General features: G+C 35.5%; 8 non-coding genes across 8 annotated transcripts; all 8 read left to right on the forward strand.

Annotated features, from left to right (window-relative positions):
* The first annotated feature begins 983 nt into the window (after window positions 1-983).
* Window positions 984-1055, forward strand: TRNAP-AGG (transfer RNA proline (anticodon AGG)). The gene has a single exon. It is a non-coding gene; the product is annotated as a tRNA-Pro (tRNA).
* Window positions 1056-5458: 4403 nt separating this feature from the next.
* TRNAP-AGG (transfer RNA proline (anticodon AGG)) lies at window positions 5459-5530 on the forward strand. The gene has a single exon. It is a non-coding gene; the product is annotated as a tRNA-Pro (tRNA).
* A 1099-nt stretch (window positions 5531-6629) lies between these two features.
* TRNAP-AGG (transfer RNA proline (anticodon AGG)) lies at window positions 6630-6701 on the forward strand. Its single transcript has one exon. It is a non-coding gene; the product is annotated as a tRNA-Pro (tRNA).
* A 3226-nt stretch (window positions 6702-9927) lies between these two features.
* TRNAP-AGG (transfer RNA proline (anticodon AGG)) lies at window positions 9928-9999 on the forward strand. The gene has a single exon. It is a non-coding gene; the product is annotated as a tRNA-Pro (tRNA).
* A 1029-nt stretch (window positions 10000-11028) lies between these two features.
* TRNAP-AGG (transfer RNA proline (anticodon AGG)) lies at window positions 11029-11100 on the forward strand. The gene has a single exon. It is a non-coding gene; the product is annotated as a tRNA-Pro (tRNA).
* A 1027-nt stretch (window positions 11101-12127) lies between these two features.
* TRNAP-AGG (transfer RNA proline (anticodon AGG)) lies at window positions 12128-12199 on the forward strand. The gene has a single exon. It is a non-coding gene; the product is annotated as a tRNA-Pro (tRNA).
* Window positions 12200-13227: 1028 nt separating this feature from the next.
* Window positions 13228-13299, forward strand: TRNAP-AGG (transfer RNA proline (anticodon AGG)). Its single transcript has one exon. It is a non-coding gene; the product is annotated as a tRNA-Pro (tRNA).
* A 3302-nt stretch (window positions 13300-16601) lies between these two features.
* Window positions 16602-16673, forward strand: TRNAP-AGG (transfer RNA proline (anticodon AGG)). The gene has a single exon. It is a non-coding gene; the product is annotated as a tRNA-Pro (tRNA).
* The last annotated feature ends 9500 nt before the right edge of the window (window positions 16674-26173 follow it).

Raw genomic sequence — 26173 nt, forward strand, 5'->3', positions numbered from 1 at the left:
GTTTAATATAGTCAGCAAAAATCACTTATAGCAAAACCCTTCAAGTGCTCCAAAGAGAAGATGTTGGCATGCCACCATCAATATATATATTTCCTGGTGCTTCTGATATCACCTTTCAAAGCTAACATCTTATATTGATACTCGTTTAGCTTTTACTTAGAAATGTATGAGAGAAATCATAAAAAATGTGTCGTTTTCATTATCAACCATTTAAAATCAATGGTTTATCGTAAGTCATTAATGCAAGTCCTAACTGCTCCGATGACGCTTTTAAGACTGCAAAGTCTTTCTTAAGACTGCAAAATCTTTGTTAACAACAAACAAAGGGGAAAAAATACATGTTTTGACATACGGAATTCTATTTTTATTCATACTTAGACTTGTGCAAATATGTGATGGAGAGGGTAGGTTTGAATCAAATTCCTTCCAGTACACGCCTGAATGTATCGATGAATAAAACTGTAAAGGTAAATTCAAGGCAGTCGTTACGTTCGACTGTGGATTCAAGTTATGGAACCAGGCCAACCTCCCCAAACATTATTTTGCACAAGACTATTTATAATTAATTTCTCCTCTGCACATCTTTACTTTATTTTCAACATGGTGATAGCATGCAGAATATGAGAAAGAAAGTTAAATCCTTCATGTGCTTTTCCAACATATATTAGAACCACAAATTTCTCCTAAACCAACAAAGCCCTCATAAACAATTAAGAAATGAATGGACATTTTAAGTCTTCCCCAGCAATTTGACCAGAAGCAGACTCAACTTTGACAACAGTCAATATGATTTATCACCATCGTACATAAACCTCAACTGTTAATTCACCCATACAATGAAAATGATATTGGAAAAACAGATCCTATTGAGGAATTTTAAAATCCTCACTTCAAAACGAAAACTTTGTTTCTATTTTGAGAACACAAACGCTGTCTGGCGCGTTAGTCTGGCAATTTTTTTCCTAAAACCCAACTAATGTAATGGCTCGTTGGTCTAGGGGTATGATTCTCGCTTAGGGTGCGAGAGGTCCCGGGTTCAAATCCCGGACGAGCCCAAGCATTTGGTGTTTTTTCTTTTGAAACACGTAGCTTCGAACTGTGTTTAATATAGTCAGCAAAAATCACTTATAGCAAAACCCTTCAAGTGCTCCAAAGAGAAGATGTTGGCATGCCACCATCAATATATATATTTCCTGGTGCTTCTGATATCACCTTTCAAAGCTAACATCTTATATTAATACTCGTTTAGCTTTTACTTAGAAATGTATGAGAGAAATCATAAAAAATGTGTCGTTTTCATTATCAACCATTTAAAATCAATGATTTATCGTAAGTCATTAATGCAAGTCCTAACTGCTCAGATGACGCTTTTAACCCCTTAAGGACACATGACATGTCTGACACGTCATGATCCCCTTTTATTCCAGAAGTTTGGTCCTTAAGGGGTTAAGACTGCAAAGTCTTTCTTAAGACTGCAAAATCTTTGTTAACAACAAACGGGAAAAAATACATGTTTTGACATACGGAATTCTATTTTTATTCATACTTAGACTCGTGCAAATATGTGATGGAGAGGGTAGGTTTGAATCAAATTCCTTCAAGTACACGCCTGAATGTATCGATGAATAAAACTGTAAAGGTAAATTCAAGGCAGTCATTACGTTCGACTGTGGATTCAAGTTATGGAACCAGGTCAACCTCCCCAAACATTATTTTGCACAAGACTATTTATAATTAATTTCTCCTCTGCACATCTTTACTTTATTTTCAACATGGTGATAGCATGCAGAATATGAGAAAGAAAGTTAAATCCTTCATGTGCTTTTCCAACATATATTAGAACCACAAATTTCTCCTAAACCAACAAAGCCCTCATAAACAATTAAGAAATGAATGGACATTTTAAGTCTTCCCCAGCAATTTGACCAGAAGCAGACTCAACTTTGACAACAGTCAATATGATTTATCACCATCGTACATAAACCTCAACTGTTAATTCACCCATACAATGAAAATGATATTGGAAAAACAGATCCTATTGAGGAATTTTAAAATCCTCACTTCAAAACGAAAACTTTGTTTCTATTTTGAGAACACAAACGCTGTCTGGCGCGTTAGTCTGGCAATTTTTTTCCTAAAACCCAACTAATGTAATGGCTCGTTGGTCTAGGGGTATGATTCTCGCTTAGGGTGCGAGAGGTCCCGGGTTCAAATCCTGGACGAGCCCAAGCATTTGGTGTTTTTTCTTTTGAAACACGTAGCTTCGAACTGTGTTTAATATAGTCAGCAAAAATCACTTATAGCAAAACCCTTCAAGTGCTCCAAAGAGAAGATGTTGGCATGCCACCATCAATATATATATTTCCTGGTGCTTCTGATATCACCTTTCAAAGCTAACATCTTATATTAATACTCGTATAGCTTTTACTTAGAAATGTATGAGAGAAATCATAAAAAATGTGTCGTTTTCATTATCAACCATTTAAAATCAATGGTTTATCGTAAGTCATTAATGCAAGTCCTAACTGCTCAGATGACGCTTTTAAGACTGCAAAGTCTTTCTTAAGACTGCAAAATCTTTGTTAACAACAAACAAAGGGGAAAAAAATATATGTTTTGACATACGGAATTCTATTTTTATTCATACTTAGACTTGTGCAAATATGTGATGGAGAGGGTAGGTTTGAATCAAATTCCTTCCAGTACACGCCTGAATGTATCGATGAATAAAACTGTAAAGGTAAATTCAAGGCAGTCGTTACGTTCGACTGTGGATTCAAGTTATGGAACCAGGCCAACCTCCCCAAACATTATTTTGCACAAGACTATTTATAATTAATTTCTCCTCTGCACAACTTTACTTTATTTTCAACATGGTGATAGCATGCAGAATATGAGAAAGAAAGTTAAATCCTTCATGTGCTTTTCCAACATATATTAGAACCACAAATTTCTCCTAAACCAACAAAGCCCTCATAAACAATTAAGAAATGAATGGACATTTTAAGTCTTCCCCAGCAATTTGACCAGAAGCAGACTCAACTTTGACAACAGTCAATATGATTTATCACCATCGTACATAAACCTCAACTGTTAATTCACCCATACAATGAAAATGATATTGGAAAAACAGATCCTATTGAGGAATTTTAAAATCCTCACTTCAAAACGAAAACTTTGTTTCTATTTTGAGAACACAAACGCTGTCTGGCGCGTTAGTCTGGCAATTTTTTTCCTAAAACCCAACTAATGTAATGGCTCGTTGGTCTAGGGGTATGATTCTCGCTTAGGGTGCGAGAGGTCCCGGGTTCAAATCCTGGACGAGCCCAAGCATTTGGTGTTTTTTCTTTTGAAACACGTAGCTTCGAACTGTGTTTAATATAGTCAGCAAAAATCACTTATAGCAAAACCCTTCAAGTGCTCCAAAGAGAAGATGTTGGCATGCCACCATCAATATATATATTTCCTGGTGCTTCTGATATCACCTTTCAAAGCTAACATCTTATATTAATACTCGTTTAGCTTTTACTTAGAAATGTATGAGAGAAATCATAAAAAATGTGTCGTTTTCATTATCAACCATTTAAAATCAATGGTTTATCGTAAGTCATTAATGCAAGTCCTAACTGCTCAGATGACGCTTTTAAGACTGCAAAGTCTTTCTTAAGACTGCAAAATCTTTGTTAACAACAAACAAAGGGGAAAAAAATATATGTTTTGACATACGGAATTCTATTTTTATTCATACTTAGACTTGTGCAAATATGTGATGGAGAGGGTAGGTTTGAATCAAATTCCTTCCAGTACACGCCTGAATGTATCGATGAATAAAACTGTAAAGGTAAATTCAAGGCAGTCGTTACGTTCGACTGTGGATTCAAGTTATGGAACCAGGCCAACCTCCCCAAACATTATTTTGCACAAGACTATTTATAATTAATTTCTCCTCTGCACATCTTTACTTTATTTTCAACATGGTGATAGCATGCAGAATATGAGAAAGAAAGTTAAATCCTTCATGTGCTTTTCCAACATATATTAGAACCACAAATTTCTCCTAAACCAACAAAGCCCTCATAAACAATTAAGAAATGAATGGACATTTTAAGTCTTCCCCAGCAATTTGACCAGAAGCACACTCAACTTTGACAACTGTCAATATGATTTATCACCATCGTACATAAACCTCAACTGTTAATTCACCCATACAATGAAAATGATATTGGAAAAACAGATCCTATTGAGGAATTTTAAAATCCTCACTTCAAAACGAAAACTTTGTTTCTATTTTGAGAACACAAACGCTGTCTGGCGCGTTAGTCTGGCAATTTTTTTCCTAAAACCCAACTAATGTAATGGCTCGTTGGTCTAGGGGTATGATTCTCGCTTAGGGTGCGAGAGGTCCCGGGTTCAAATCCTGGACGAGCCCAAGCATTTGGTGTTTTTTCTTTTGAAACACGTAGCTTCGAACTGTGTTTAATATAGTCAGCAAAAATCACTTATAGCAAAACCCTTCAAGTGCTCCAAAGAGAAGATGTTGGCATGCCACCATCAATATATATATTTCCTGGTGCTTCTGATATCACCTTTCAAAGCTAACATCTTATATTAATACTCGTTTAGCTTTTACTTAGAAATGTATGAGAGAAATCATAAAAAATGTGTCGTTTTCATTATCAACCATTTAAAATCAATGGTTTATCGTAAGTCATTAATGCAAGTCCTAACTGCTCAGATGACGCTTTTAAGACTGCAAAGTCTTTCTTAAGACTGCAAAATCTTTGTTAACAACAAACAAAGGGGAAAAAAATATATGTTTTGACATACGGAATTCTATTTTTATTCATACTTAGACTTGTGCAAATATGTGATGGAGAGGGTAGGTTTGAATCAAATTCCTTCCAGTACACGCCTGAATGTATCGATGAATAAAACTGTAAAGGTAAATTCAAGGCAGTCGTTACGTTCGACTGTGGATTCAAGTTATGGAACCAGGCCAACCTCCCCAAACATTATTTTGCACAAGACTATTTATAATTAATTTCTCCTCTGCACATCTTTACTTTATTTTCAACATGGTGATAGCATGCAGAATATGAGAAAGAAAGTTAAATCCTTCATGTGCTTTTCCAACATATATTAGAACCACAAATTTCTCCTAAACCAACAAAGCCCTCATAAACAATTAAGAAATGAATGGACATTTTAAGTCTTCCCCAGCAATTTGACCAGAAGCAGACTCAACTTTGACAACAGTCAATATGATTTATCACCATCGTACATAAACCTCAACTGTTAATTCACCCATACAATGAAAATGATATTGGAAAAACAGATCCTATTGAGGAATTTTAAAATCCTCACTTCAAAACGAAAACTTTGTTTCTATTTTGAGAACACAAACGCTGTCTGGCGCGTTAGTCTGGCAATTTTTTTCCTAAAACCCAACTAATGTAATGGCTCGTTGGTCTAGGGGTATGATTCTCGCTTAGGGTGCGAGAGGTCCCGGGTTCAAATCCCGGACGAGCCCAAGCATTTGGTGTTTTTTCTTTTGAAACACGTAGCTTCGAACTGTGTTTAATATAGTCAGCAAAAATCACTTATAGCAAAACCCTTCAAGTGCTCCAAAGAGAAGATGTTGGCATGCCACCATCAATATATATATTTCCTGGTGCTTCTGATATCACCTTTCAAAGCTAACATCTTATATTAATACTCGTTTAGCTTTTACTTAGAAATGTATGAGAGAAATCATAAAAAATGTGTCGTTTTCATTATCAACCATTTAAAATCAATGATTTATCGTAAGTCATTAATGCAAGTCCTAACTGCTCAGATGACGCTTTTAACCCCTTAAGGACACATGACATGTCTGACACGTCATGATCCCCTTTTATTCCAGAAGTTTGGTCCTTAAGGGGTTAAGACTGCAAAGTCTTTCTTAAGACTGCAAAATCTTTGTTAACAACAAACGGGAAAAAATACATGTTTTGACATACGGAATTCTATTTTTATTCATACTTAGACTCGTGCAAATATGTGATGGAGAGGGTAGGTTTGAATCAAATTCCTTCAAGTACACGCCTGAATGTATCGATGAATAAAACTGTAAAGGTAAATTCAAGGCAGTCGTTACGTTCGACTGTGGATTCAAGTTATGGAACCAGGTAAACCTCCCCAAACATTATTTTGCACAAGACTATTTATAATTAATTTCTCCTCTGCACATCTTTACTTTATTTTCAACATGGTGATAGCATGCAGAATATGAGAAAGAAAGTTAAATCCTTCATGTGCTTTTCCAGCATATATTAGAACCACAAATTTCTCCTAAACCAACAAAGCCCTCATAAACAATTAAGAAATGAATGGACATTTTAAGTTTCCCCAGCAATTTGACCAGAAGCAGACTCAACTTTGACAACAGTCAATATGATTTATCACCATTGTACATAAACCTCAACTGTTAATTCACCCATACAATGAAAATTATATTGGAAAAACAGATCCTATTGAGGAATTTTTAAATCCTCACTTCAAAACGAAAACTTTGTTTCTATTTTGAGAACACAAACGCTGTCTGGCGCGTTAGTCTGGCAATTTTTTTCCTAAAACCCAACTAATGTAATGGCTCGTTGGTCTAGGGGTATGATTCTCGCTTAGGGTGCGAGAGGTCCCGGGTTCAAATCCCGGACGAGCCCAAGCATTTGGTGTTTTTTCTTTTGAAACACGTAGCTTCGAACTGTGTTTAATATAGTCAGCAAAAATCACTTATAGCAAAACCCTTCAAGTGCTCCAAAGAGAAGATGTTGGCATGCCACCATCAATATATATATTTCCTGGTGCTTCTGATATCACCTTTCAAAGCTAACATCTTATATTAATACTCGTTTAGCTTTTACTTAGAAATGTATGAGAGAAATCATAAAAAATGTGTCGTTTTCATTATCAACCATTTAAAATCAATGATTTATCGTAAGTCATTAATGCAAGTCCTAACTGCTCAGATGACGCTTTTAAGACTGCAAAGTCTTTCTTAAGACTGCAAAATCTTTGTTAACAACAAACGGGAAAAAATACATGTTTTGACATACGGAATTCTATTTTTATTCATACTTAGACTCGTGCAAATATGTGATGGAGAGGGTAGGTTTGAATCAAATTCCTTCAAGTACACGCCTGAATGTATCGATGAATAAAACTGTAAAGGTAAATTCAAGGCAGTCATTACGTTCGACTGTGGATTCAAGTTATGGAACCAGGTCAACCTCCCCAAACATTATTTTGCACAAGACTATTTATAATTAATTTCTCCTCTGCACATCTTTACTTTATTTTCAACATGGTGATAGCATGCAGAATATGAGAAAGAAAGTTAAATCCTTCATGTGCTTTTCCAACATATATTAGAACCACAAATTTCTCCTAAACCAACAAAGCCCTCATAAACAATTAAGAAATGAATGGACATTTTAAGTCTTCCCCAGCAATTTGACCAGAAGCAGACTCAACTTTGACAACAGTCAATATGATTTATCACCATCGTACATAAACCTCAACTGTTAATTCACCCATACAATGAAAATGATATTGGAAAAACAGATCCTATTGAGGAATTTTAAAATCCTCACTTCAAAACGAAAACTTTGTTTCTATTTTGAGAACACAAACGCTGTCTGGCGCGTTAGTCTGGCAATTTTTTTCCTAAAACCCAACTAATGTAATGGCTCGTTGGTCTAGGGGTATGATTCTCGCTTAGGGTGCGAGAGGTCCCGGGTTCAAATCCTGGACGAGCCCAAGCATTTGGTGTTTTTTCTTTTGAAACACGTAGCTTCGAACTGTGTTTAATATAGTCAGCAAAAATCACTTATAGCAAAACCCTTCAAGTGCTCCAAAGAGAAGATGTTGGCATGCCACCATCAATATATATATTTCCTGGTGCTTCTGATATCACCTTTCAAAGCTAACATCTTATATTAATACTCGTATAGCTTTTACTTAGAAATGTATGAGAGAAATCATAAAAAATGTGTCGTTTTCATTATCAACCATTTAAAATCAATGGTTTATCGTAAGTCATTAATGCAAGTCCTAACTGCTCAGATGACGCTTTTAAGACTGCAAAGTCTTTCTTAAGACTGCAAAATCTTTGTTAACAACAAACAAAGGGGAAAAAAATATATGTTTTGACATACGGAATTCTATTTTTATTCATACTTAGACTTGTGCAAATATGTGATGGAGAGGGTAGGTTTGAATCAAATTCCTTCCAGTACACGCCTGAATGTATCGATGAATAAAACTGTAAAGGTAAATTCAAGGCAGTCGTTACGTTCGACTGTGGATTCAAGTTATGGAACCAGGCCAACCTCCCCAAACATTATTTTGCACAAGACTATTTATAATTAATTTCTCCTCTGCACATCTTTACTTTATTTTCAACATGGTGATAGCATGCAGAATATGAGAAAGAAAGTTAAATCCTTCATGTGCTTTTCCAACATATATTAGAACCACAAATTTCTCCTAAACCAACAAAGCCCTCATAAACAATTAAGAAATGAATGGACATTTTAAGTCTTCCCCAGCAATTTGACCAGAAGCACACTCAACTTTGACAACTGTCAATATGATTTATCACCATCGTACATAAACCTCAACTGTTAATTCACCCATACAATGAAAATGATATTGGAAAAACAGATCCTATTGAGGAATTTTAAAATCCTCACTTCAAAACGAAAACTTTGTTTCTATTTTGAGAACACAAACGCTGTCTGGCGCGTTAGTCTGGCAATTTTTTTCCTAAAACCCAACTAATGTAATGGCTCGTTGGTCTAGGGGTATGATTCTCGCTTAGGGTGCGAGAGGTCCCGGGTTCAAATCCTGGACGAGCCCAAGCATTTGGTGTTTTTTCTTTTGAAACACGTAGCTTCGAACTGTGTTTAATATAGTCAGCAAAAATCACTTATAGCAAAACCCTTCAAGTGCTCCAAAGAGAAGATGTTGGCATGCCACCATCAATATATATATTTCCTGGTGCTTCTGATATCACCTTTCAAAGCTAACATCTTATATTAATACTCGTTTAGCTTTTACTTAGAAATGTATGAGAGAAATCATAAAAAATGTGTCGTTTTCATTATCAACCATTTAAAATCAATGGTTTATCGTAAGTCATTAATGCAAGTCCTAACTGCTCAGATGACGCTTTTAAGACTGCAAAGTCTTTCTTAAGACTGCAAAATCTTTGTTAACAACAAACAAAGGGGAAAAAAATATATGTTTTGACATACGGAATTCTATTTTTATTCATACTTAGACTTGTGCAAATATGTGATGGAGAGGGTAGGTTTGAATCAAATTCCTTCCAGTACACGCCTGAATGTATCGATGAATAAAACTGTAAAGGTAAATTCAAGGCAGTCGTTACGTTCGACTGTGGATTCAAGTTATGGAACCAGGCCAACCTCCCCAAACATTATTTTGCACAAGACTATTTATAATTAATTTCTCCTCTGCACATCTTTACTTTATTTTCAACATGGTGATAGCATGCAGAATATGAGAAAGAAAGTTAAATCCTTCATGTGCTTTTCCAACATATATTAGAACCACAAATTTCTCCTAAACCAACAAAGCCCTCATAAACAATTAAGAAATGAATGGACATTTTAAGTCTTCCCCAGCAATTTGACCAGAAGCAGACTCAACTTTGACAACAGTCAATATGATTTATCACCATCGTACATAAACCTCAACTGTTAATTCACCCATACAATGAAAATGATATTGGAAAAACAGATCCTATTGAGGAATTTTAAAATCCTCACTTCAAAACGAAAACTTTGTTTCTATTTTGAGAACACAAACGCTGTCTGGCGCGTTAGTCTGGCAATTTTTTTCCTAAAACCCAACTAATGTAATGGCTCGTTGGTCTAGGGGTATGATTCTCGCTTAGGGTGCGAGAGGTCCCGGGTTCAAATCCCGGACGAGCCCAAGCATTTGGTGTTTTTTCTTTTGAAACACGTAGCTTCGAACTGTGTTTAATATAGTCAGCAAAAATCACTTATAGCAAAACCCTTCAAGTGCTCCAAAGAGAAGATGTTGGCATGCCACCATCAATATATATATTTCCTGGTGCTTCTGATATCACCTTTCAAAGCTAACATCTTATATTAATACTCGTTTAGCTTTTACTTAGAAATGTATGAGAGAAATCATAAAAAATGTGTCGTTTTCATTATCAACCATTTAAAATCAATGGTTTATCGTAAGTCATTAATGCAAGTCCTAACTGCTCAGATGACGCTTTTAAGACTGCAAAGTCTTTCTTAAGACTGCAAAATCTTTGTTAACAACAAACAAAGGGGAAAAAAATATATGTTTTGACATACGGAATTCTATTTTTATTCATACTTAGACTTGTGCAAATATGTGATGGAGAGGGTAGGTTTGAATCAAATTCCTTCCAGTACACGCCTGAATGTATCGATGAATAAAACTGTAAAGGTAAATTCAAGGCAGTCGTTACGTTCGACTGTGGATTCAAGTTATGGAACCAGGCCAACCTCCCCAAACATTATTTTGCACAAGACTATTTATAATTAATTTCTCCTCTGCACAACTTTACTTTATTTTCAACATGGTGATAGCATGCAGAATATGAGAAAGAAAGTTAAATCCTTCATGTGCTTTTCCAACATATATTAGAACCACAAATTTCTCCTAAACCAACAAAGCCCTCATAAACAATTAAGAAATGAATGGACATTTTAAGTCTTCCCCAGCAATTTGACCAGAAGCAGACTCAACTTTGACAACAGTCAATATGATTTATCACCATCGTACATAAACCTCAACTGTTAATTCACCCATACAATGAAAATGATATTGGAAAAACAGATCCTATTGAGGAATTTTAAAATCCTCACTTCAAAACGAAAACTTTGTTTCTATTTTGAGAACACAAACGCTGTCTGGCGCGTTAGTCTGGCAATTTTTTTCCTAAAACCCAACTAATGTAATGGCTCGTTGGTCTAGGGGTATGATTCTCGCTTAGGGTGCGAGAGGTCCCGGGTTCAAATCCCGGACGAGCCCAAGAATTTGGTGTTTTTTCTTTTGAAACACGTAGCTTCGAACTGTGTTTAATATAGTCAGCAAAAATCACTTATAGCAAAACCCTTCAAGTGCTCCAAAGAGAAGATGTTGGCATGCCACCATCAATATATATATTTCCTGGTGCTTCTGATATCACCTTTCAAAGCTAACATCTTATATTAATACTCGTTTAGCTTTTACTTAGAAATGTATGAGAGAAATCATAAAAAATGTGTCGTTTTCATTATCAACCATTTAAAATCAATGGTTTATCGTAAGTCATTAATGCAAGTCCTAACTGCTCAGATGACGCTTTTAAGACTGCAAAGTCTTTCTTAAGACTGCAAAATCTTTGTTAACAACAAACAAAGGGGAAAAAATACATGTTTTGACATACGGAATTCTATTTTTATTCATACTTAGACTTGTGCAAATATGTGATGGAGAGGGTAGGTTTGAATCAAATTCCTTCCAGTACACGCCTGAATGTATCGATGAATAAAACTGTAAAGGTAAATTCAAGGCAGTCGTTACGTTCGACTGTGGATTCAAGTTATGGAACCAGGCCAACCTCCCCAAACATTATTTTGCAGAAGACTATTTATAATTAATTTCTCCTCTGCACATCTTTACTTTATTTTCAACATGGTGATAGCATGCAGAATATGAGAAAGAAAGTTAAATCCTTCATGTGCTTTTCCAACATATATTAGAACCACAAATTTCTCCTAAACCAACAAAGCCCTCATAAACAATTAAGAAATGAATGGACATTTTAAGTTTCCCCAGCAATTTGACCAGAAGCAGACTCAACTTTGACAACAGTCAATATGATTTATCACCATTGTACATAAACCTCAACTGTTAATTCACCCATACAATGAAAATGATATTGGAAAAACAGATCCTATTGAGGAATTTTAAAATCCTCACTTCAAAACGAAAACTTTGTTTCTATTTTGAGAACACAAACGCTGTCTGGCGCGTTAGTCTGGCAATTTTTTTCCTAAAACCCAACTAATGTAATGGCTCGTTGGTCTAGGGGTATGATTCTCGCTTAGGGTGCGAGAGGTCCCGGGTTCAAATCCCGGACGAGCCCAAGCATTTGGTGTTTTTTCTTTTGAAACACGTAGCTTCGAACTGTGTTTAATATAGTCAGCAAAAATCACTTATAGCAAAACCCTTCAAGTGCTCCAAAGAGAAGATGTTGGCATGCCACCATCAATATATATATTTCCTGGTGCTTCTGATATCACCTTTCAAAGCTAACATCTTATATTAATACTCGTTTAGCTTTTACTTAGAAATGTATGAGAGAAATCATAAAAAATGTGTCGTTTTCATTATCAACCATTTAAAATCAATGGTTTATCGTAAGTCATTAATGCAAGTCCTAACTGCTCCGATGACGCTTTTAAGACTGCAAAGTCTTTCTTAAGACTGCAAAATCTTTGTTAACAACAAACAAAGGGGAAAAAATACATGTTTTGACATACGGAATTCTATTTTTATTCATACTTAGACTTGTGCAAATATGTGATGGAGAGGGTAGGTTTGAATCAAATTCCTTCCAGTACACGCCTGAATGTATCGATGAATAAAACTGTAAAGGTAAATTCAAGGCAGTCGTTACGTTCGACTGTGGATTCAAGTTATGGAACCAGGCCAACCTCCCCAAACATTATTTTGCACAAGACTATTTATAATTAATTTCTCCTCTGCACATCTTTACTTTATTTTCAACATGGTGATAGCATGCAGAATATGAGAAAGAAAGTTAAATCCTTCATGTGCTTTTCCAACATATATTAGAACCACAAATTTCTCCTAAACCAACAAAGCCCTCATAAACAATTAAGAAATGAATGGACATTTTAAGTCTTCCCCAGCAATTTGACCAGAAGCAGACTCAACTTTGACAACAGTCAATATGATTTATCACCATCGTACATAAACCTCAACTGTTAATTCACCCATACAATGAAAATGATATTGGAAAAACAGATCCTATTGAGGAATTTTAAAATCCTCACTTCAAAACGAAAACTTTGTTTCTATTTTGAGAACACAAACGCTGTCTGGCGCGTTAGTCTGGCAATTTTTTTCCTAAAACCCAACTAATGTAATGGCTCGTTGGTCTAGGGGTATGATTCTCGCTTAGGGTGCGAGAGGTCCCGGGTTCAAATCCCGGACGAGCCCAAGCATTTGGTGTTTTTTCTTTTGAAACACGTAGCTTCGAACTGTGTTTAATATAGTCAGCAAAAATCATTTATAGCAAAACCCTTCAAGTGCTCCAAAGAGAAGATGTTGGCATGCCACCATCAATATATATATTTCCTGGTGCTTCTGATATCACCTTTCAAAGCTAACATCTTATATTAATACTCGTTTAGCTTTTACTTAGAAATGTATGAGAAAAATCATAAAAAATGTGTCGTTTTCATTATCAACCATTTAAAATCAATGATTTATCGTAAGTCATTAATGCAAGTCCTAACTGCTCAGATGACGCTTTTAACCCCTTAAGGACACATGACATGTCTGACACGTCATGATCCCCTTTTATTCCAGAAGTTTGGTCCTTAAGGGGTTAAGACTGCAAAGTCTTTCTTAAGACTGCAAAATCTTTGTTAACAACAAACGGGAAAAAATACATGTTTTGACATACGGAATTCTATTTTTATTCATACTTAGACTCGTGCAAATATGTGATGGAGAGGGTAGGTTTGAATCAAATTCCTTCAAGTACACGCCTGAATGTATCGATGAATAAAACTGTAAAGGTAAATTCAAGGCAGTCATTACGTTCGACTGTGGATTCAAGTTATGGAACCAGGTCAACCTCCCCAAACATTATTTTGCACAAGACTTTTTATAATTAATTTCTCCTCTGCACATCTTTACTTTATTTTCAACATGGTGATAGCATGCAGAATATGAGAAAGAAAGTTAAATCCTTCATGTGCTTTTCCAACATATATTAGAACCACAAATTTCTCCTAAACCAACAAAGCCCTCATAAACAATTAAGAAATGAATGGACATTTTAAGTCTTCCCCAGCAATTTGACCAGAAGCAGACTCAACTTTGACAACAGTCAATATGATTTATCACCATCGTACATAAACCTCAACTGTTAATTCACCCATACAATGAAAATGATATTGGAAAAACAGATCCTATTGAGGAATTTTAAAATCCTCACTTCAAAACGAAAACTTTGTTTCTATTTTGAGAACACAAACGCTGTCTGGCGCGTTAGTCTGGCAATTTTTTTCCTAAAACCCAACTAATGTAATGGCTCGTTGGTCTAGGGGTATGATTCTCGCTTAGGGTGCGAGAGGTCCCGGGTTCAAATCCTGGACGAGCCCAAGCATTTGGTGTTTTTTCTTTTGAAACACGTAGCTTCGAACTGTGTTTAATATAGTCAGCAAAAATCACTTATGGCAAAACCCTTCAAGTGCTCCAAAGAGAAGATGTTGGCATGCCACCATCAATATATATATTTCCTGGTGCTTCTGATATCACCTTTCAAAGCTAACATCTTATATTAATACTCGTTTAGCTTTTACTTAGAAATGTATGAGAGAAATCATAAAAAATGTGTCGTTTTCATTATCAACCATTTAAAATCAATGGTTTATCGTAAGTCATTAATGCAAGTCCTAACTGCTCAGATGACGCTTTTAAGACTGCAAAGTCTTTCTTAAGACTGCAAAATCTTTGTTAACAACAAACAAAGGGGAAAAAAATATATGTTTTGACATACGGAATTCTATTTTTATTCATACTTAGACTTGTGCAAATATGTGATGGAGAGGGTAGGTTTGAATCAAATTCCTTCCAGTACACGCCTGAATGTATCGATGAATAAAACTGTAAAGGTAAATTCAAGGCAGTCGTTACGTTCGACTGTGGATTCAAGTTATGGAACCAGGCCAACCTCCCCAAACATTATTTTGCACAAGACTATTTATAATTAATTTCTCCTCTGCACATCTTTACTTTATTTTCAACATGGTGATAGCATGCAGAATATGAGAAAGAAAGTTAAATCCTTCATGTGCTTTTCCAACATATATTAGAACCACAAATTTCTCCTAAACCAACAAAGCCCTCATAAACAATTAAGAAATGAATGGACATTTTAAGTCTTCCCCAGCAATTTGACCAGAAGCAGACTCAACTTTGACAACAGTCAATATGATTTATCACCATCGTACATAAACCTCAACTGTTAATTCACCCATACAATGAAAATGATATTGGAAAAACAGATCCTATTGAGGAATTTTAAAATCCTCACTTCAAAACGAAAACTTTGTTTCTATTTTGAGAACACAAACGCTGTCTGGCGCGTTAGTCTGGCAATTTTTTTCCTAAAACCCAACTAATGTAATGGCTCGTTGGTCTAGGGGTATGATTCTCGCTTAGGGTGCGAGAGGTCCCGGGTTCAAATCCTGGACGAGCCCAAGCATTTGGTGTTTTTTCTTTTGAAACACGTAGCTTCGAACTGTGTTTAATATAGTCAGCAAAAATCACTTATAGCAAAACCCTTCAAGTGCTCCAAAGAGAAGATGTTGGCATGCCACCATCAATATATATATTTCCTGGTGCTTCTGATATCACCTTTCAAAGCTAACATCTTATATTAATACTCGTTTAGCTTTTACTTAGAAATGTATGAGAGAAATCATAAAAAATGTGTCGTTTTCATTATCAACCATTTAAAATCAATGGTTTATCGTAAGTCATTAATGCAAGTCCTAACTGCTCAGATGACGCTTTTAAGACTGCAAAGTCTTTCTTAAGACTGCAAAATCTTTGTTAACAACAAACAAAGGGGAAAAAAATATATGTTTTGACATACGGAATTCTATTTTTATTCATACTTAGACTTGTGCAAATATGTGATGGAGAGGGTAGGTTTGAATCAAATTCCTTCCAGTACACGCCTGAATGTATCGATGAATAAAACTGTAAAGGTAAATTCAAGGCAGTCGTTACGTTCGACTGTGGATTCAAGTTATGGAACCAGGCCAACCTCCCCAAACATTATTTTGCACAAGACTATTTATAATTAATTTCTCCTCTGCACATCTTTACTTTATTTTCAACATGGTGATAGCATGCAGAATATGAGAAAGAAAGTTAAATCCTTCATGTGCTTTTCCAACATATATTAGAACCACAAATTTCTCCTAAACCAACAAAGCCCTCATAAACAATTAAGAAATGAATGGACATTTTAAGTCTTCCCCAGCAATTTGACCAGAAGCAGACTCAACTTTGACAACAGTCAATATGATTTATCACCATCGTACATAAACCTCAACTGTTAATTCACCCATACAATGAAAATGATATTGGAAAAACAGATCCTATTGAGGAATTTTAAAATCCTCACTTCAAAACGAAAACTTTGTTTCTATTTTGAGAACACAAACGCTGTCTGGCGCGTTAGTCTGGCAATTTTTTTCCTAAAACCCAACTAATGTAATGGCTCGTTGGTCTAGGGGTATGATTCTCGCTTAGGGTGCGAGAGGTCCCGGGTTCAAATCCCGGACGAGCCCAAGCATTTGGTGTTTTTTCTTTTGAAACACGTAGCTTCGAACTGTGTTTAATATAGTCAGCAAAAATCACTTATAGCAAAACCCTTCAAGTGCTCCAAAGAGAAGATGTTGGCATGCCACCATCAATATATATATTTCCTGGTGCTTCTGATATCACCTTTCAAAGCTAACATCTTATATTAATACTCGTTTAGCTTTTACTTAGAAATGTATGAGAGAAATCATAAAAAATGTGTCGTTTTCATTATCAACCATTTAAAATCAATGATTTATCGTAAGTCATTAATGCAAGTCCTAACTGCTCAGATGACGCTTTTAACCCCTTAAGGACACATGACATGTCTGACACGTCATGATCCCCTTTTATTCCAGAAGTTTGGTCCTTAAGGGGTTAAGACTGCAAAGTCTTTCTTAAGACTGCAAAATCTTTGTTAATAACAAACGGGAAAAAATACATGTTTTGACATACGGAATTCTATTTTTATTCATACTTAGACTCGTGCAAATATGTGATGGAGAGGGTAGGTTTGAATCAAATTCCTTCAAGTACACGCCTGAATGTATCGATGAATAAAACTGTAAAGGTAAATTCAAGGCAGTCATTACGTTCGACTGTGGATTCAAGTTATGGAACCAGGTCAACCTCCCCAAACATTATTTTGCACAAGACTTTTTATAATTAATTTCTCCTCTGCACATCTTTACTTTATTTTCAACATGGTGATAGCATGCAGAATATGAGAAAGAAAGTTAAATCCTTCATGTGCTTTTCCAACATATATTAGAACCACAAATTTCTCCTAAACCAACAAAGCCCTCATAAACAATTAAGAAATGAATGGACATTTTAAGTCTTCCCCAGCAATTTGACCAGAAGCAGACTCAACTTTGACAACAGTCAATATGATTTATCACCATCGTACATAAACCTCAACTGTTAATTCACCCATACAATGAAAATGATATTGGAAAAACAGATCCTATTGAGGAATTTTAAAATCCTCACTTCAAAACGAAAACTTTGTTTCTATTTTGAGAACACAAACGCTGTCTGGCGCGTTAGTCTGGCAATTTTTTTCCTAAAACCCAACTAATGTAATGGCTCGTTGGTCTAGGGGTATGATTCTCGCTTAGGGTGCGAGAGGTCCCGGGTTCAAATCCTGGACGAGCCCAAGCATTTGGTGTTTTTTCTTTTGAAACACGTAGCTTCGAACTGTGTTTAATATAGTCAGCAAAAATCACTTATGGCAAAACCCTTCAAGTGCTCCAAAGAGAAGATGTTGGCATGCCACCATCAATATATATATTTCCTGGTGCTTCTGATATCACCTTTCAAATCTAACATCTTATATTAATACTCGTTTAGCTTTTACTTAGAAATGTATGAGAGAAATCATAAAAAATGTGTCGTTTTCATTATCAACCATTTAAAATCAATGGTTTATCGTAAGTCATTATTGCAAGTCCTAACTGCTCAGATGACGCTTTTAAGACTGCAAAGTCTTTCTTAAGACTGCAAAATCTTTGTTAACAACAAACAAAGGGGAAAAAATATATGTTTTGACATACGGAATTCTATTTTTATTCATACTTAGACTTGTGCAAATATGTGATGGAGAGGGTAGGTTTGAATCAAATTCCTTCCAGTACACGCCTGAATGTATCGATGAATAAAACTGTAAAGGTAAATTCAAGGCAGTCGTTACGTTCGACTGTGGATTCAAGTTATGGAACCAGGCCAACCTCCCCAAACATTATTTTGCACAAGACTATTTATAATTAATTTCTCCTCTGCACATCTTTACTTTATTTTCAACATGGTGATAGCATGCAGAATATGAGAAAGAAAGTTAAATCCTTCATGTGCTTTTCCAACATATATTAGAACCACAAATTTCTCCTAAACCAACAAAGCCCTCATAAACAATTAAGAAATGAATGGACATTTTAAGTCTTCCCCAGCAATTTGACCAGAAGCAGACTCAACTTTGACAACAGTCAATATGATTTATCACCATCGTACATAAACCTCAACTGTTAATTCACCCATACAATGAAAATGATATTGGAAAAACAGATCCTATTGAGGAATTTTAAAATCCTCACTTCAAAACGAAAACTTTGTTTCTATTTTGAGAACACAAACGCTGTCTGGCGCGTTAGTCTGGCAATTTTTTTCCTAAAACCCAACTAATGTAATGGCTCGTTGGTCTAGGGGTATGATTCTCGCTTAGGGTGCGAGAGGTCCCGGGTTCAAATCCTGGACGAGCCCAAGCATTTGGTGTTTTTTCTTTTGAAACACGTAGCTTCGAACTGTGTTTAATATAGTCAGCAAAAATCACTTATAGCAAAACCCTTCAAGTGCTCCAAAGAGAAGATGTTGGCATGCCACCATCAATATATATATTTCCTGGTGCTTCTGATATCACCTTTCAAAGCTAACATCTTATATTAATACTCGTTTAGCTTTTACTTAGAAATGTATGAGAGAAATCATAAAAAATGTGTCGTTTTCATTATCAACCATTTAAAATCAATGGTTTATCGTAAGTCATTAATGCAAGTCCTAACTGCTCAGATGACGCTTTTAAGACTGCAAAGTCTTTCTTAAGACTGCAAAATCTTTGTTAACAACAAACAAAGGGGAAAAAAATATATGTTTTGACATACGGAATTCTATTTTTATTCATACTTAGACTTGTGCAAATATGTGATGGAGAGGGTAGGTTTGAATCAAATTCCTTCCAGTACACGCCTGAATGTATCGATGAATAAAACTGTAAAGGTAAATTCAAGGCAGTCGTTACGTTCGACTGTGGATTCAAGTTATGGAACCAGGCCAACCTCCCCAAACATTATTTTGCACAAGACTATTTATAATTAATTTCTCCTCTGCACATCTTTACTTTATTTTCAACATGGTGATAGCATGCAGAATATGAGAAAGAAAGTTAAATCCTTCATGTGCTTTTCCAACATATATTAGAACCACAAATTTCTCCTAAACCAACAAAGCCCTCATAAACAATTAAGAAATGAATGGACATTTTAAGTCTTCCCCAGCAATTTGACCAGAAGCAGACTCAACTTTGACAACAGTCAATATGATTTATCACCATCGTACATAAACCTCAACTGTTAATTCACCCATACAATGAAAATTATATTGGAAAAACAGATCCTATTGAGGAATTTTAAAATCCTCACTTCAAAACGAAAACTTTGTTTCTATTTTGAGAACACAAACGCTGTCTGGCGCGTTAGTCTGGCAATTTTTTTCCTAAAACCCAACTAATGTAATGGCTCGTTGGTCTAGGGGTATGATTCTCGCTTAGGGTGCGAGAGGTCCCGGGTTCAAATCCTGGACGAGCCCAAGCATTTGGTGTTTTTTCTTTTGAAACACGTAGCTTCGAACTGTGTTTAATATAGTCAGCAAAAATCACTTATAGCAAAACCCTTCAAGTGCTCCAAAGAGAAGATGTTGGCATGCCACCATCAATATATATATTTCCTGGTGCTTCTGATATCACCTTTCAAAGCTAACATCTTATATTAATACTCGTTTAGCTTTTACTTAGAAATGTATGAGAGAAATCATAAAAAATGTGTCGTTTTCATTATCAACCATTTAAAATCAATGGTTTATCGTAAGTCATTAATGCAAGTCCTAACTGCTCAGATGACGCTTTTAAGACTGCAAAGTCTTTCTTAAGACTGCAAAATCTTTGTTAACAACAAACAAAGGGGAAAAAAATATATGTTTTGACATACGGAATTCTATTTTTATTCATACTTAGACTTGTGCAAATATGTGATGGAGAGGGTAGGTTTGAATCAAATTCCTTCCAGTACACGCCTGAATGTATCGATGAATAAAACTGTAAAGGTAAATTCAAGGCAGTCGTTACGTTCGACTGTGGATTCAAGTTATGGAACCAGGCCAACCTCCCCAAACATTATTTTGCACAAGACTATTTATAATTAATTTCTCCTCTGCACATCTTTACTTTATTTTCAACATGGTGATAGCATGCAGAATATGAGAAAGAAAGTTAAATCCTTCATGTGCTTTTCCAACATATATTAGAACCACAAATTTCTCCTAAACCAACAAAGCCCTCATAAACAATTAAGAAATGAATGGACATTTTAAGTCTTCCCCAGCAATTTGACCAGAAGCAGACTCAACTTTGACAACAGTCAATATGATTTATCACCATCGTACATAAACCTCAACTGTTAATTCACCCATACAATGAAAATTATATTGGAAAAACAGATCCTATTGAGGAATTTTAAAATCCTCACTTCAAAACGAAAACTTTGTTTCTATTTTGAGAACACAAACGCTGTCTGGCGCGTTAGTCTGGCAATTTTTTTCCTAAAACCCAACTAATGTAATGGCTCGTTGGTCTAGGGGTATGATTCTCGCTTAGGGTGCGAGAGGTCCCGGGTTCAAATCCTGGACGAGCCCAAGCATTTGGTGTTTTTTCTTTTGAAACACGTAGCTTCGAACTGTGTTTAATATAGTCAGCAAAAATCACTTATGGCAAAACCCTTCAAGTGCTCCAAAGAGAAGATGTTGGCATGCCACCATCAATATATATATTTCCTGGTGCTTCTGATATCACCTTTCAAAGCTAACATCTTATATTAATACTCGTTTAGCTTTTACTTAGAAATGTATGAGAGAAATCATAAAAAATGTGTCGTTTTCATTATCAACCATTTAAAATCAATGGTTTATCGTAAGTCATTAATGCAAGTCCTAACTGCTCAGATGACGCTTTTAAGACTGCAAAGTCTTTCTTAAGACTGCAAAATCTTTGTTAACAACAAACAAAGGGGAAAAAAATATATGTTTTGACATACGGAATTCTATTTTTATTCATACTTAGACTTGTGCAAATATGTGATGGAGAGGGTAGGTTTGAATCAAATTCCTTCCAGTACACGCCTGAATGTATCGATGAATAAAACTGTAAAGGTAAATTCAAGGCAGTCGTTACGTTCGACTGTGGATTCAAGTTATGGAACCAGGCCAACCTCCCCAAACATTATTTTGCACAAGACTATTTATAATTAATTTCTCCTCTGCACATCTTTACTTTATTTTCAACATGGTGATAGCATGCAGAATATGAGAAAGAAAGTTAAATCCTTCATGTGCTTTTCCAACATATATTAGAACCACAAATTTCTCCTAAACCAACAAAGCCCTCATAAACAATTAAGAAATGAATGGACATTTTAAGTCTTCCCCAGCAATTTGACCAGAAGCAGACTCAACTTTGACAACAGTCAATATGATTTATCACCATCGTACATAAACCTCAACTGTTAATTCACCCATACAATGAAAATGATATTGGAAAAACAGATCCTATTGAGGAATTTTAAAATCCTCACTTCAAAACGAAAACTTTGTTTCTATTTTGAGAACACAAACGCTGTCTGGCGCGTTAGTCTGGCAATTTTTTTCCTAAAACCCAACTAATGTAATGGCTCGTTGGTCTAGGGGTATGATTCTCGCTTAGGGTGCGAGAGGTCCCGGGTTCAAATCCTGGACGAGCCCAAGCATTTGGTGTTTTTTCTTTTGAAACACGTAGCTTCGAACTGTGTTTAATATAGTCAGCAAAAATCACTTATAGCAAAACCCTTCAAGTGCTCCAAAGAGAAGATGTTGGCATGCCACCATCAATATATATATTTCCTGGTGCTTCTGATATCACCTTTCAAAGCTAACATCTTATATTAATACTCGTTTAGCTTTTACTTAGAAATGTATGAGAGAAATCATAAAAAATGTGTCGTTTTCATTATCAACCATTTAAAATCAATGGTTTATCGTAAGTCATTAATGCAAGTCCTAACTGCTCAGATGACGCTTTTAAGACTGCAAAGTCTTTCTTAAGACTGCAAAATCTTTGTTAACAACAAACAAAGGGGAAAAAAATATATGTTTTGACATACGGAATTCTATTTTTATTCATACTTAGACTTGTGCAAATATGTGATGGAGAGGGTAGGTTTGAATCAAATTCCTTCCAGTACACGCCTGAATGTATCGATGAATAAAACTGTAAAGGTAAATTCAAGGCAGTCGTTACGTTCGACTGTGGATTCAAGTTATGGAACCAGGCCAACCTCCCCAAACATTATTTTGCACAAGACTATTTATAATTAATTTCTCCTCTGCACATCTTTACTTTATTTTCAACATGGTGATAGCATGCAGAATATGAGAAAGAAAGTTAAATCCTTCATGTGCTTTTCCAACATATATTAGAACCACAAATTTCTCCTAAACCAACAAAGCCCTCATAAACAATTAAGAAATGAATGGACATTTTAAGTCTTCCCCAGCAATTTGACCAGAAGCAGACTCAACTTTGACAACAGTCAATATGATTTATCACCATCGTACATAAACCTCAACTGTTAATTCACCCATACAATGAAAATTATATTGGAAAAACAGATCCTATTGAGGAATTTTAAAATCCTCACTTCAAAACGAAAACTTTGTTTCTATTTTGAGAACACAAACGCTGTCTGGCGCGTTAGTCTGGCAATTTTTTTCCTAAAACCCAACTAATGTAATGGCTCGTTGGTCTAGGGGTATGATTCTCGCTTAGGGTGCGAGAGGTCCCGGGTTCAAATCCTGGACGAGCCCAAGCATTTGGTGTTTTTTCTTTTGAAACACGTAGCTTCGAACTGTGTTTAATATAGTCAGCAAAAATCACTTATAGCAAAACCCTTCAAGTGCTCCAAAGAGAAGATGTTGGCATGCCACCATCAATATATATATTTCCTGGTGCTTCTGATATCACCTTTCAAAGCTAACATCTTATATTAATACTCGTTTAGCTTTTACTTAGAAATGTATGAGAGAAATCATAAAAAATGTGTCGTTTTCATTATCAACCATTTAAAATCAATGGTTTATCGTAAGTCATTAATGCAAGTCCTAACTGCTCAGATGACGCTTTTAAGACTGCAAAGTCTTTCTTAAGACTGCAAAATCTTTGTTAACAACAAACAAAGGGGAAAAAAATATATGTTTTGACATACGGAATTCTATTTTTATTCATACTTAGACTTGTGCAAATATGTGATGGAGAGGGTAGGTTTGAATCAAATTCCTTCCAGTACACGCCTGAATGTATCGATGAATAAAACTGTAAAGGTAAATTCAAGGCAGTCGTTACGTTCGACTGTGGATTCAAGTTATGGAACCAGGCCAACCTCCCCAAACATTATTTTGCACAAGACTATTTATAATTAATTTCTCCTCTGCACATCTTTACTTTATTTTCAACATGGTGATAGCATGCAGAATATGAGAAAGAAAGTTAAATCCTTCATGTGCTTTTCCAACATATATTAGAACCACAAATTTCTCCTAAACCAACAAAGCCCTCATAAACAATTAAGAAATGAATGGACATTTTAAGTCTTCCCCAGCAATTTGACCAGAAGCAGACTCAACTTTGACAACAGTCAATATGATTTATCACCATCGTACATAAACCTCAACTGTTAATTCACCCATACAATGAAAATTATATTGGAAAAACAGATCCTATTGAGGAATTTTAAAATCCTCACTTCAAAACGAAAACTTTGTTTCTATTTTGAGAACACAAACGCTGTCTGGCGCGTTAGTCTGGCAATTTTTTTCCTAAAACCCAACTAATGTAATGGCTCGTTGGTCTAGGGGTATGATTCTCGCTTAGGGTGCGAGAGGTCCCGGGTTCAAATCCTGGACGAGCCCAAGCATTTGGTGTTTTTTCTTTTGAAACACGTAGCTTCGAACTGTGTTTAATATAGTCAGCAAAAATCACTTATGGCAAAACCCTTCAAGTGCTCCAAAGAGAAGATGTTGGCATGCCACCATCAATATATATATTTCCTGGTGCTTCTGATATCACCTTTCAAAGCTAACATCTTATATTAATACTCGTTTAGCTTTTACTTAGAAATGTATGAGAGAAATCATAAAAAATGTGTCGTTTTCATTATCAACCATTTAAAATCAATGGTTTATCGTAAGTCATTAATGCAAGTCCTAACTGCTCAGATGACGCTTTTAAGACTGCAAAGTCTTTCTTAAGACTGCAAAATCTTTGTTAACAACAAACAAAGGGGAAAAAAATATATGTTTTGACATACGGAATTCTATTTTTATTCATACTTAGACTTGTGCAAATATGTGATGGAGAGGGTAGGTTTGAATCAAATTCCTTCCAGTACACGCCTGAATGTATCGATGAATAAAACTGTAAAGGTAAATTCAAGGCAGTCGTTACGTTCGACTGTGGATTCAAGTTATGGAACCAGGCCAACCTCCCCAAACATTATTTTGCACAAGACTATTTATAATTAATTTCTCCTCTGCACATCTTTACTTTATTTTCAACATGGTGATAGCATGCAGAATATGAGAAAGAAAGTTAAATCCTTCATGTGCTTTTCCAACATATATTAGAACCACAAATTTCTCCTAAACCAACAAAGCCCTCATAAACAATTAAGAAATGAATGGACATTTTAAGTCTTCCCCAGCAATTTGACCAGAAGCAGACTCAACTTTGACAACAGTCAATATGATTTATCACCATCGTACATAAACCTCAACTGTTAATTCACCCATACAATGAAAATGATATTGGAAAAACAGATCCTATTGAGGAATTTTAAAATCCTCACTTCAAAACGAAAACTTTGTTTCTATTTTGAGAACACAAACGCTGTCTGGCGCGTTAGTCTGGCAATTTTTTTCCTAAAACCCAACTAATGTAATGGCTCGTTGGTCTAGGGGTATGATTCTCGCTTAGGGTGCGAGAGGTCCCGGGTTCAAATCCTGGACGAGCCCAAGCATTTGGTGTTTTTTCTTTTGAAACACGTAGCTTCGAACTGTGTTTAATATAGTCAGCAAAAATCACTTATGGCAAAACCCTTCAAGTGCTCCAAAGAGAAGATGTTGGCATGCCACCATCAATATATATATTTCCTGGTGCTTCTGATATCACCTTTCAAAGCTAACATCTTATATTAATACTCGTTTAGCTTTTACTTAGAAATGTATGAGAGAAATCATAAAAAATGTGTCGTTTTCATTATCAACCATTTAAAATCAATGGTTTATCGTAAGTCATTAATGCAAGTCCTAACTGCTCAGATGACGCTTTTAAGACTGCAAAGTCTTTCTTAAGACTGCAAAATCTTTGTTAACAACAAACAAAGGGGAAAAAAATATATGTTTTGACATACGGAATTCTATTTTTATTCATACTTAGACTTGTGCAAATATGTGATGGAGAGGGTAGGTTTGAATCAAATTCCTTCCAGTACACGCCTGAATGTATCGATGAATAAAACTGTAAAGGTAAATTCAAGGCAGTCGTTACGTTCGACTGTGGATTCAAGTTATGGAACCAGGCCAACCTCCCCAAACATTATTTTGCACAAGACTATTTATAATTAATTTCTCCTCT

The sequence above is a fragment of the Pelobates fuscus genome, chromosome 6 (genome assembly GCF_036172605.1).
Source record: "Pelobates fuscus isolate aPelFus1 chromosome 6, aPelFus1.pri, whole genome shotgun sequence".
Classification (NCBI taxonomy): domain Eukaryota; kingdom Metazoa; phylum Chordata; class Amphibia; order Anura; family Pelobatidae; genus Pelobates; species Pelobates fuscus.